This window comes from Taeniopygia guttata, chromosome W, assembly GCF_048771995.1.
Source record: "Taeniopygia guttata chromosome W, bTaeGut7.mat, whole genome shotgun sequence".
Classification (NCBI taxonomy): Eukaryota; Metazoa; Chordata; class Aves; order Passeriformes; family Estrildidae; genus Taeniopygia; species Taeniopygia guttata.
This window is the reverse complement of record NC_133064.1, coordinates 13,215,352-13,228,103: the sequence shown is the minus strand read 5'-3', so window position 1 is coordinate 13,228,103 and position 12,752 is coordinate 13,215,352. Positions and strand designations below refer to the sequence as shown.

Genomic DNA, 12,752 nt, shown 5'->3' with positions numbered 1-12,752 from the left:
ACCAAATTGTTATGAACGAGCACAATAGGCTTTCCAATCCAATTAAAAAGATTTATTAATGGTAGGAAATGAAAGCAAATCAGCGCTGGGCGGCAGTCATTCCAACTACTGCGCCTTCGTCCCCCGTTCCCCCCCAACTTATTGGGTCTTCTCTTCCGGATGTGTGACGTTCTGGTGTCTTTTCTGCGCAGGTGCACCCTGTTGCTAGGTGGTCGTTTTCTGCCTCTTGGTGGTCGTGGGATGAAGGCCAGTAGTCTTCCTCAAGGTTGTCCCTGTGATCTGGGAATCCTCTCAAAACAAGAAATGTTATCTCTAGGCACGTTTACTTGCATTCCACAAGAGTACATGTTTTGCTAAGTCTGTAACGGAACTAACTGTCCTTGAAAGATACTCGCTTAGGTGCTTAGGTGCCTAGCAACATCAACTCCCTAAATCAGTTTCAACTCCCTAAAACAGTTTGTAACGGAATTGTCCTTGAGAGATACCCACTGGAATGCCTGGCAAAATGAGAACATATTCAGACAAGTGAAAACTCTAAGTAAAAATTCTATTTTATGGATGTAAAAACTCTATATTATGAACAAAAAGGCCTTATTTTCCTAACAGTAAGACAGAATAAAAACGGAAAAAATAATCCAAGATCAGAAAGGGATGCGTGACAAAGGGAGGTGGGCTACTATTAACAAGAAACTAGTAATCCCTTCCCATTTGTTGTGGTTACTAGTCAGGGAGGAACACCAGAAAACACACCGGGGAATTGCTGCCCTGAACACCTATTTGATAGAAAGAATCGTTGCCAGGAATTTATATGCTACTATTACTCATCTGACCCGACAGTGTTGTTAGCGTTCGGAAACACATAATCACGGGATATGATTATATGCAGGTGCTTTTATTAAGAGCTCTGGGAGTCGGAGTACAAACTCAGATCTGACTCCGCCATAGGTTTCGAGCTGAACGTATTTTATACCCTATCGTTGTATAACTTACACATTAATTATTAAACTTACATTGTTCTATTGTATACATTGACATGAGTTTATCGTAATCTTTCTTAGGTCCATGACCACAGTTTCACATGATTGTACTTTCTGATTAAACAGTAATTATATTTAATTACTAAACAGTCGTCACATCAAACAATTATATCAATTATCATGTACTAGCTACATAGTACTCATTCTCCCTGTGCTAAAGGTATTTACCTGTCCAAAGCCTACTAAGTTTATTTTTTTTTTGTTAACCCTAAATCTCGTGATTTTAAAACCCTGTCATGGTTTGACATGGGAAGAGAATTTTTTTTTTGGAAGGAAGAGGTCAATCCAGTCAGGGGTCAGGTTTGGATACTGTCACAAATTCCCCTCGCCTGACTCCTACTAGGCTTAGCCTGCTTGCCTTTCTACCCACTTCTTTACTTGCTTACTTACTCTGCCTGCCAGGACATGCCCCCTGCCTGCCAGGACATGCCCCCTGCCTACCAGAACATGTCCCCGTCCTGCCAGGACCTGCCCCCTGCCTGCCAGAACATGCCCTGCCTGACAGGACATGATCCTGCCTTCCAGGATATGCCCCCTGCCTGCCAGGACATGCTCTCTGCCTGCCAGGACCTGCCCCCAGCTTGCCAGAAGATGCCCTGCCTGCCAGAACATCCCCATTCCTGGTGGGACTTGCCACTTCTGCCTGCCAGGACATCCATCCCCACCTGCCAGGGGCATCCCACCTGCCCTGCTGTGGACAATCTCCTTGCCCTGATTGCCAGGGACTTACTTTATTCCTAGAGAATCTCCACATGCCCACAAGAGGGCCTTTACCTCTAAGGAGAGTCCTCAGTCACTCCTCTGTTCCACTTGCTTCCCCCTATTCCCGGCCGGCCACTACGCAGGAGTCTGAAAACCTGGTACTAGTGGGTCCCTCTCACTACACGGAGGTCTGAGGTGCCAGCCCCCATCTCACACACTTACTCACTCGTCTCCCTCCGTTGTCCCTCCACGTTCCGGATGTCCTCTTCATGCGTGGCTATCCCCGGCCGAGCCCTCAAAATTGTAAAGAACAGGGTTTATGCCTTTATTAATGTTCAGCTTTTTATTAAAAAGATCAGCTGGGCAGGGGGCTCGACATGGAGCTCGCCCCCACTGTTGTAGCTTTTTTCCAGTAGCCGAAGGGGGATAAGGCATGCAGAGTCTTTCCCTGAAGTCTTCATGGCACACTGGTAGCCGGAGGTGAAGAGGTGTGCAGTCTGTAGCTGAAGTCCCAATCAGCAGACCGACCGTCCTCTCTCCTTTCCTCCTGGCACATTGGTAGCCGAAGGGTGAGGGGATGTGCAGAGCCTGCTGCCTAAGTCCAGCAGCCGCAGTCCCGTCTCCTTTCCTCCTGGTAACACCAGGAAGAGCTGCTCCTTTGTTCCTGCTTCCCACAGCCCAGTCCAGTCTAGTCCTCTGGAGGCTATGGTGACAGGTTAGACATAGACTAGGGATGTGGTTCCCTTTTCCCCAACCAGCGCACCCATCCAGGCCCCTCCACTGTGCCCAGCCTTCCATTTAGGGGTGTTTTCATCCCCAAAGCCCCCTCCCATGATTCCACAGGCTCCTCTATTTGCATCCCAGTCCTAGAATGGCAGTGTGGGTGGGGGTGTAGGTGATTCCCAGAAGCAATTATCTAATTAACATTTCAGTGTCAGTAGTTAGCTCAAGCCCAAGTGTCCCAGCAAGGCTGTTTTGTTCATAACAGTGACCTCAAACCACGTGGCAGGCAGGACCCCCCACACGGCCAGTGGAGTGGCCATGGGCCAGGTGGCTGGAACTGGGGCAGACAAATTTACCAGCAGGGTCGGAGCCAGCAGAGGGGCTAGATTGAGTGGTGCAGCCGCAAACGGTGGGGGAGCAAGCGGAAATGGCGGAGGCAACACATGTAAGGGATCCTGTTTCAGTGAGCTCATGGGCACCCTTTGCCCCGCTTACACCAGGACCCTGTGACTCTGATCAAGATAACCCCTTGACCCCTCCTTCCTGCCCCAACGGGGTTGGCAGAGGGCCAGGAAAGCCCACCCTGTCCAAAACCTATATAGACCCCCTGACATTTCCTGTTCCCTCTCTTTTTGCCCCGCTCTCCCATGGACACCACAGAATAAAGAGAGCTGTACCAACCTCCTGGGGTAAGAGCCTCTTTTGATTACCTATCCCCTCTCCTGAGATTCCTCCCCTCACAGCCCCTTATCTCTGAGCTAGTCGGATTCTCCGGGGGCTGCGTGAGGGGGGGAAACTACAGCTGGCGCCCGAACATGTACTGCCTCTGAACCCACGAAGAAGCTGGACCCCCTATCTCAGTGAATTTCAATAGGTTTTGGGACAGTCAACTCCCCTTGTACTCTAGCTGCCTTTAAAGTCTTTGAGTGACAGGGAGAAGTCGGGGACCTCACCTGAGTACCCCAGGCGAGCCGGCTGGAGAGGGACCCCCAGAGGAATTCACAGACGAATCCCACGATTCACAGTTTGGTGAGTTCTCCGTTCGCATCACCCGGGACTGCGCCTGGCTGGGAGGAGTTACCATAGTGGCTGCGGGGAGCTGCTTGCGAGAGGGGGTGCCAGGGACTGTAGAGTTGTGTTTTTATATGTTTTACCACATTTGTATTATGTATAAGTTTCTTCCATGTATCCCTGGTTATGTAACGACCCCCCCCGGGTCTTCCCATCTCTCCCCGTGGTTTGTTGTCCCTGAGAAAATGCCAAGTCACTGTGTTTACCCCAGATGCCTGTCTGTCACTCGGTATTCCTTCCCCCCACTTGGAATCTTTCACCCGGGTAGTCAGGCAATAGGCAGACGACCTGGGACCCTCCACCTGTCCATCCCCCATTGGATGTACCCCTGCATCCCACTGCCCTCAGACCCCCCGTGGCGCTACCCCATTGGCTGCCCCAGTTTTCCCCTGTCCCGCACTTAATCCGCGGGCACAGCACGCCCGCCACTTCCTCCTGGCCGGCTCCGGCGCGCGCCGCTTCGCCCCGTCCGCGGCCGCGGCGCAGCACAGACAAACATAGGCGCGGCAAACCGCGGCCCCTTCGAATTTTTGCTCTCCCCGTTGGGGTGCAATAAAACGGAATTCTGCCCCCCGGAGAAAGGCTCTCTCCTTTAATTCGCCGCGGGAATCGCTGCTTTCTTTCAGACCCACACAGCCCCGCCCAAAGCCCATGAGGGCTCAGCGGGAGGAGCGGAAGATCTGCCCGCGCTCCCCTTCCCCCCGGAGCTAGCTGGGATAAGGGAAAGCAGGGGGGAAAGAGAGCATACCACAGTTGTGGCGCCCACCGCGCGGCTTGAGAGCTTCAAGCACACAGACGAAGGACCACCGAGCCCTCAGAGACTGGTGGATTTTACCTTGTGGACAGTACAACACCTTCCGCAAGCCGAGGCTCCGTTTTAGTGAGCCCAGGGCTTCCAGGAGGATTGGACCAGCAGCTTCGGTTCGCACCGCCAGAGTTCCGTCCACTCACGGCGAAAACTTCGCAGCTGGACTTTTCGTTTACCCTTCTGACTTCGCTGGACCCGCTGTAAGTTACAGGGGCCCCCGGGGCTGGGCACACCTTGCTCCTTTTGGGGTGGGTTTCTCTTTCTCCCACAAGGGGGCGATAAGATCCCACATTTTGTTCTCCTGCTGCAGGGAGCGTGTAAGGATAGGTACCTGGCGTCTGAAAAGGGGTCTTCTATTTTCTGTTGTTATTTTACCAGTCGTGAAGTTTGCGACACGCTTTAAAATCGGCAGGATGGGTGCTAAACTGTCAGTGTCGCAGCAGAGAATTTATGTTCGAATTATAGGAATTCTAGTTGGGAGAGAAAAAAGGTTTAAAAAGTCAGATGTTAGACTCTTCGCCCAGTGGCTTCTACAGTCCTTCCAGGATATATCGCAGGCAAATTTATACCAAACTCAGTTCTGGGACCGAGTTGGAAGGGAAATCGTCCGAAAAGAGGACCCTTCCCTCTCAATTTTCATTTATCTGGCACTCCAAATTAGAAATATTCTAAAAATAACAGCAAAGGGAAGCCAGAGCCACCCGAGGGCGAATGCAGCCCCCTCTCCTCTCCCTCTCGCCACAGCCCAGAGATTCTCAGACAGGCATCCCGGCAGTCGCCGCAGGCAGATTCTGGCCCCTTTGTTAACCCCTGGGTTCCCTCGCAGGGCAGTGCTGGCATTGCTCTGCACTCTTCCTATCCCCAAAGCCCCTCTCTTTGTACAGCCCTGCTCCATAGTAGTAAAGTTGTAAGTTTTAAGACCCCAGATCCCTCTCCACGACTTTCCCCGGACCTTTCCCAAAATGATTCCCTTCCCTACCCCAGGGCACAAGATGGAGGGGACCGCATGGCATCCCCCACCCCCCGTGCTTTGTCTCCCAACAATCCCTTTCGCCCTACGGCCAACCCCTCCCACCCCAGAGACCTCTCCACCCACTCCTACTCTCCACCCCCTTCAGGCACCTCCCCTAATGAATCATTCAGCAGTCCTCCCTCCAACCCCACCCCTAGGGGTGATGTACCACCTGCCACACCCCCTGGCCCTGGTCCTGCCTCCTCCCTCTGGTTCCCACGCCTTGGTTTCCGGGGGGAGGGAAGCCGCGACCTGCTACAATCCCCGCTTACCTTTTCTGCTGCGCCGGTCACCTCTACACCGCAGCAGAGGGGCAGACCCCTCGCACAGTCGGTAATTAAGGATCTCTGCAAAGCCCAAAAGGAGTTTGGCCAGGAAAGTGAATACTTTAGGGGACTGTTAAAAGCCACGCTCTCCTCCAACGAGTATACCCCCTGCTGACATGCGCACTCTCTTTTCGTGCTCGATTACTCAAGCCGAGTTTTTGGTATGGGAATCCGCATGGAGGCGGGAAGTACGAGATTTATTACCCCACCTTTGGGCCAATGGAGAGACCTCCTTTGACACCGATGGGGGCGTGTTGTCCATTGATCATCTGCGCGGGATGGGGGATTGGGACATGGCAACAACGCAGGCCGAAAAGATCCCAAGGGGGGCACTGTCAGCAAGTGCCAAGGCGGCACAAAAAGCATTCTTTAAGTTAAGACCCAGTGGTCCTGTTGTTAATTGTTTCTCTCTTAAGCAGGAGACACAGGAATCTTTCATTAGTTTCATAGATAGGTTGTGCAGGGCAGCAAAAGCCCAGATTCCAGAGGAGGGATTGAGGCAAGGCATGGTGAAGCAAATTGCCCTCCAGAACGCCAATGAAGCCTGCCGAGAGGTGATCCTGAGCCTTCCCCTCAACCCAGAGCCAACACTCCAAGACATGCTGGACGTGTGCGCTCAAAAGGTCACCTTACCATCAAAGGACCTTCAGGGGACTCCCCGAACGCCATCAAGGAGGGTCTCCTTCGCCAAAGCCCACACACCATCCATGACCCCAGCTCCTGCGCGCTGCTTCTCAGGGCCACCCCCCAAAGGTTACCACCCGGGAAAACCCTGCAACCTCTGCAATAAGAAAGGACACTGGGTATACCATTGCCCCCTCAAAGAGGACTTCTTACGTTTTAAGAACCAAAACCAACCGCAAGGTGCCTCCAACCCAGGGGAACAACCAAAAAACTAATTTCCCAGCGCAGTCCCTCCCTGTGTGAGGACACAAATTTGGTGGGAAACATAACATCAGGGGGCAGGAGGGACAACACATCAGCATACCCACCTGAGGACAAGGACTCTATTACCAGAAATGACATCACTAGATTGGACACTAGGGGAACTAGAGCTGGTGAACCAGCCTGCGTGGGGGGAGTCGGGAATTTCATCTCACAGGCATGGCTTGGTCGGGACCCCGACCATCCCAGGCCAATCCTTAACACCCAGTCCAACTTCTTTCCATACAGGTTGGCCCTAACCGAGCCTCTGCTGCTCAGGGATAGCAATTGGCATTTTGTCACGGTCGACACACAGGACCCAGGGACCTGGAGGAGACTCCACAGTAAGTACATCGTCCTTGGGGACACAAAATACACGCCACTCAACATCACTATTGCACCCAACTTCACATCTGCAAACCCTAAACACCTGGTGCTGTGGCTGCACTGTGCTCACCCGCTAGTCTACCTTCCCAAAGGGCAAATCATCGCCCAAGCCATACCTGCATCTGGGGCCCCTGTCTACCCAGAAGACCTATGGATGAAAACTGCAGAGAAAATCTACGAGGTGTGTCAGGCCCAGGTAATCGGGAAGGAAAGACCCAAAATCGTGTGTTACATGTGGAATGGCAGTGAGCACAAGTAGTTTAACGGCCTCTTGGACACAGGGGCAGACGTCACGGTCATTCCCTCACGGGATTGGCCGTCGCGTTGGGAGTTGCAGGACGTGGCTGGACAAATTCAAGGTGTTGGAGGGGCACAATTGGCAAAACAATCAAAAAACATCATCAAATTTGAGGGGCCAAACAGACAGCTTACCTGCGTCCGTTTGTTCTGGATTACACAGAGCCCCTGTGGGGAAGGGACCTAATGGCCCACTGGGGGGTCTCATTGACCATTCCTACCCCCCAGGTTTTTCGGGCAGCGGTCACTGAGGAGCGTCCTACCCAAAAGTTAAATTGGCTTTCTGATGTTCCAATCTGGGTAGAGCAGTGGCCGCTCAATAAACAAAAATTAAAAGCGCTCCAAAAGCTCGTGGCAGAGCAACTTGCCAAGGGACATGTCCAAGAAACAACATCTCCTTGGAATTCCGCTGTCTTTGTCCTGAAAAAACGTGGCAAAGACGAATGGCGGCTTCTTCAGGACCTTCGTGCCAATGTGATTGAAAATATGGGTCCCCTCCAACCAGGGATGCCGTCCCCCACAATGTTACCAAAAGATTGGGAATTGGCTGTAATTGACATAAAAAATTGCTTCTTTCATATTCCCCTCCACCCTGAAGACGCGCCACGTTTTGCCTTCTCGGTTCCTTTCACCAACCGAGAAGCCCCAATGGAGCGCTACCATTAGCGAGTGTTGCCTCAGGGCCTCAAATGCTCGCCCACCATCTGCCAGCGGTACGTTGCTTCATTGCTGACCCCCGTCCATGCAGCCACCGAGGGCGTGATCATCCAGCAGTATATGGATGATATCTTGATTTGTGCTCCCAACGACGATCTCCTTACACACGCGCTTAACCTGACAACCGATGCGTTGGTTGCTGCAGGGTTTGAGCTGCGAGAGGACAAAATTCAAAAGATGCCACCCTGGAAATACCTGGGTTTGGAAATTAACAAGCGGACCATTGTTCCGCAAAAATTGGCCATCAAAAACAAAATTCGGACCCTAGCAGACGTCCAGCAGGTGTGCGGTTCTTTGAACTGGGTGAGGCCATGGTTAGGTATTACAAACAGAGACCTAGCCCCTCTTTTCGATTTATTGAAAGGGGGGGAGGAGCCGAGTTCTTCCAGGGAGCTCACCCCAGAGGCCCAAGCAGCTTTGATTAAGGTCCAGGAGACAATGTCTGCCAGACGAGCCCACCGGTACGATCCGGACCTGCCCTTTAAATTCATCATATTGGGCAGACTGCCGCACCTCCATGGTGTGATATTTCAATGGACAGACACCCCAAAGAAGGGAAAGGGCCAAGACCAAAGGGACCCACTCTCCATCATAGAATGGGTCTTCCTAAGTCACCATCGGTCCAAGAGAATGACAAGGCCACAGGAGTTAGTAGCGGAACTGATCCGCAAAGCAAGAGCTCGGATCAGAGAGTTAGCTGGATGTGACTTTGAATGAATTCACATTCCCATCAAATTGGAATCAGGCCAATTCACCAAGGCCATGCTAGAACACCTTCTACAGGAAAATGAATCCTTTCAGTTCTCTCTAGACAGCTACACAGGCAAAATTTCAGTTTTGAGACCAGCCCACAAAATTTTCGAATCAGAAATTCAATTTGCATTGTCTATCAAACGAATTCAGAGCAAAAAGCCACTCAAAGCATTAACAGTTTTTACAGACGCGTCCGGAAGTTCTCACAAGTCTGTAATAACTTGGAAAGATCCCCAGACGCAGCAGTGGGGGACAGATATTATTGAGGTGGAAGGTTCCCCTCAAATAGCTGAGTTGGCTGCTGTCGTTAGAGCCTTTGAGCGATTCTCTGAACCTTTTAATTTGATAACCAATTCGGCGTACGTAGCGGGCGTAGTGTCTAGAGCGCAGGATGCCGTCCTGCAGGGTGTGTCCAACGAGGCCCTGCACAAGTTGCTCTCGAAACTGATTAAGTTAGTCTCCCACCGAGAGCAACCCTTTTACGTGATGCATATCAGGTCACATACCAACTTACCAGGGTTTTTGGCCGAGGGCAATCGGCGTGACAACTCTCTCGCTGCCGCCCCGGCACAGGTAGCACCGCTCCCAGATAAGTTCCAGCAAGCTAAGATCAGCCACCAGTTTTACCACCAGAATGCGCCCGGGCTGGTCCGGCAATTCCACCTCACCCGTGACCAGGCCAGAGCCATTGTAGCCACCTGCCCGTCCTGTAAATCGCTCCCCCTACCATCGGTCAGCTCAGGGGCTAACCCTAGCAAAGTGTGGCAGATGGATGTTACTCACATCCATTGCTTTGGGAGGATGAAGTACGTCCATGTCTCCGTAGACACTTTCTCTGGGGCCGTCTTTGCTTCTGCCCACACAGGGGAGAAGGCCAAAGACACCGAAAAGCATCTAATACAGGCCTTCGCTATGCTCGGCGTCCCAAAATTAATAAAAACAGACAATGCCCCTGGGTACACATCCAAGGAGTTTGCCAGCTTCCTGCAGCAATGGGGAATAGAGCATAAAACCGTCATCGCGTATTCCCCGACAGGTCAAGCCGTGGTGGAGCGGTCTCACCAGAGTCTTAAACGTATGCTAAAACAACAGACACCAACTATGAAAGTTGAGTCCCCCCAAGTTCGACTCGCGCGAGCCCTCTTCACATTGAATTTCTTAAACTGTTCTTTTGAAAACCTCAACCCGCCAATCACTAGGCACTTTGGCAACCATGAGCAAAGCAAGGTCAGGGAGAAACCTCCAGTGATCATCAAAGATCCGGAGACATGGCATCTGGAAGGACCCCATGAGTTAGTCACATGGGGACGGGGATACGCCTGCGTGTCCACGCCCTCAGGCCTGAGATGGGTCCCATCCAAATTTGTCCTGCCATATGTGCCCAAATCCAGACCGACAAGAAAAAAGATCCTCAGGTGAGGCATGCAGCCCTCCGCAGATGGAGAAAGTCTCCCCCTTTCCTTTTCAATTCAACACTTTCTCTCTCAGAGTCTTCCCTTTCACCATCCACTTCCCTAGACTCGCTCTTCCCTTTTGATTTAGACCTCCCCTCCCTAGAATGCTGATTAATGTTCTAGTTTTTTTTCAGACGTAAGCTTCATCCCTCTCGCAAGTGACTGGCAGAGGTCGCTTTGAAGGATGAAGTCTCATGGGTTGAATCCAATCCATTTCAGAAACGGGACTTATGTTGCTGTTAACACTCATTGTTCTTATTATAAGTTTTAGTGTTGTTAAAAAGTTTAAAGGCCATCAACTCCACCATGCATATCAACCACGCCATCTTCGCCGTCCCATCAGAGCTGACACCGCTCAACGCGAACATCCAGAAAAGAACCAAGAAGAACACCCAGAGGACATCAGGTTCAACGATGGGAAACAGGACTGCAAATCTCCCATTTAAGTTATTTTCTGTTCTTTTCTTTTTAAACAATAGAAGGGGGAGATGTAGAGTTGTGTTTTTATATGTTTTACCACATTTGTATTTTGTATAAGTTTGTTCCATGTATCCCCGGTTATGTAACGACCCCCCCCCCCCCCGGGTCTTCCCATCTCTCCCCGTGGTTTGTTGTCCCCGAGAAAATGCCAAGTCACTGTGTTTACCCCAGATGCCTGTCTGTCACTCAGTATCCCTTCCCCCCACCTGGAATCTTCCACCCGGGAAGCCGGGCGATAGGCAGACGACCTGGGACCCTCCACCTGTCCAGCCCCCATTGGATGTACCCCTGCATCCCACTGCCCTCAGAGCCCCCCGTGGCGCTACCCCATTGGCTGCCCCAGTTTTCCCCTGTCCCGTACTTAATCTGCGGGCGCGGCACACCCGCCGCTTTTTTCCTGGCAGGCACCGGCCCGCCGCCGCTGCCCCGCTCGAGCCGCCCGCCGCTTCCTCCCAGCCGGCTCCGGCGCGCGCCGCTCCACCCCGCTCGCGGCCACGGCGCGGCACAGACAAACATCGGCCCGGCAAACCGCGGCCCCTTCGAATTTTTTCTCTCCCCGTTGGGGTGCAATTAAAAGGAATTCTGCCCCCTGGAGAAAGGCTCTCTCCTTTAATTCGCCATGGGACTCGCTGCTTGCTCTCAGACCCACACAGCCCCGCCCAAAGCCCGCGAGGGCTCAGCGGGAGGAGCGGAAGCTCTGCCCGTGCTCCCCTTCCCCCCAAAGCTAGCTGGGATAAGGGAAAGCAGGGGGGAAAGAGAGCATACCGCAAGGGACCCTCTGCGAGACAGCGTGGAACCGGTGGTCTGAGAGTACCAACGTTCCTGGGGGGAGAAGTGATGGGAGGGAGCTCCGGCAAGCGGCGGAACAAGCGCCCCTCCCCCTGCCCCCCCTGCTCGGATTTCCATGGAGGGAAATTTAAATAATTTGTGCTGTGTTACTAACTCTGGACAGATTAGACCAGCGATACGATTAAAATAATGAGTACAAAACTGTCGCTGGAACAAAAGGGCACACTAACAAACCTTAGCAATATTTTAAACAATGTATCATTGTCTAACAAGCTTCTCCTGCATTTCGTGTGCTGGCTGACAGCAGAAATACCAAATTTAACTGGGCAAGAACTGAATTCGCCCTCTTTTTGGGACCAAATTGGACAGATATTAACTTTAAAAGTCGAAAATGGTGAACATAAAGCTTCTCAATGTATTTTGATAATTTTACAAGCACGAAAAAAGATTTTAGAAGCAGAAAAAAGCATTCGAACGCAGAACCACAGCTCAAATACTCCCTTTTCACCCTCCTGCCCACCTCCTCAATATCCCAGCCCTGAAACCCCCTCACCCACCCCTTATTCCCCTCTAACACGTGGTCTTTCAGAGAAATATAGTCTGGAGACGCTGCAGGATCATGGCGGCGAACGTGATCCTACCGGCTCCCCCACCCCCCGCTACCCCTCCTCCTCCCCCTCCCATTTTTTTGCTTTTCCCGCCCTCCAACCCCTCTCCCACTTCCTCCCCCAATGCCTCCCTATCTTCCACAGCACCGCCCCACCCTTCTTATCAGTGCCAGTCCCCGTGTTGCCCCGGGAACAGGGCGGAGCCGGCCCCTCCACTCCTCCGAGCCCCGGCGCTGACGACAGCAGGGCGGGGGCAGGGGACAGCAGCCCAGCAGCTCACAGCATGGGCGGGGCCCGAGTTTGCACCGCGGGGCAGACGGCCCGGGGAGGGGGGTGCGAGCTGCCTCTCACCGGGGCGGCGGGGGTGGTGGAGGGACATAACCCTGCCTCTACTGAGGAATCTATACCATCTGTAGCACCAGTTGCTTATTTAGGGAGAAGAAATGGTACAAGAACATATCAACCACAACCATATAGAGACAAAACAGAAATCTGTAAAGTTCAGAGAGAATTTGGGAGGTCCAGTGAGATTTTTAAAGGGATGATAAGAGCAACGTTCAATTCAAATGAAATGGTACCTAAAGATATAACCGACTTCTTTAAATGTTTACTAACACCCTCTGAATATGAGATATGGGAAAATAAGTGGAAATTGGCTTTGGAA

The 12,752-nt window shown here is 52.1% G+C and overlaps 1 long non-coding RNA gene across 1 annotated transcript; it reads right to left on the bottom strand.

Moving 5' to 3' along the window:
- Positions 1-2,063: 2,063 nt before the first annotated feature.
- LOC140682126 (uncharacterized) lies at positions 2,064-11,572 on the bottom strand. The gene is made up of 4 exons (XR_012053381.1): positions 11,457-11,572; positions 5,626-5,700; positions 3,416-4,811; positions 2,064-2,442 (listed from the first exon to the last, which is right to left on the bottom strand). It is a non-coding gene; the product is annotated as an uncharacterized lncRNA (long non-coding RNA).
- Positions 11,573-12,752: the final 1,180 nt, after the last annotated feature.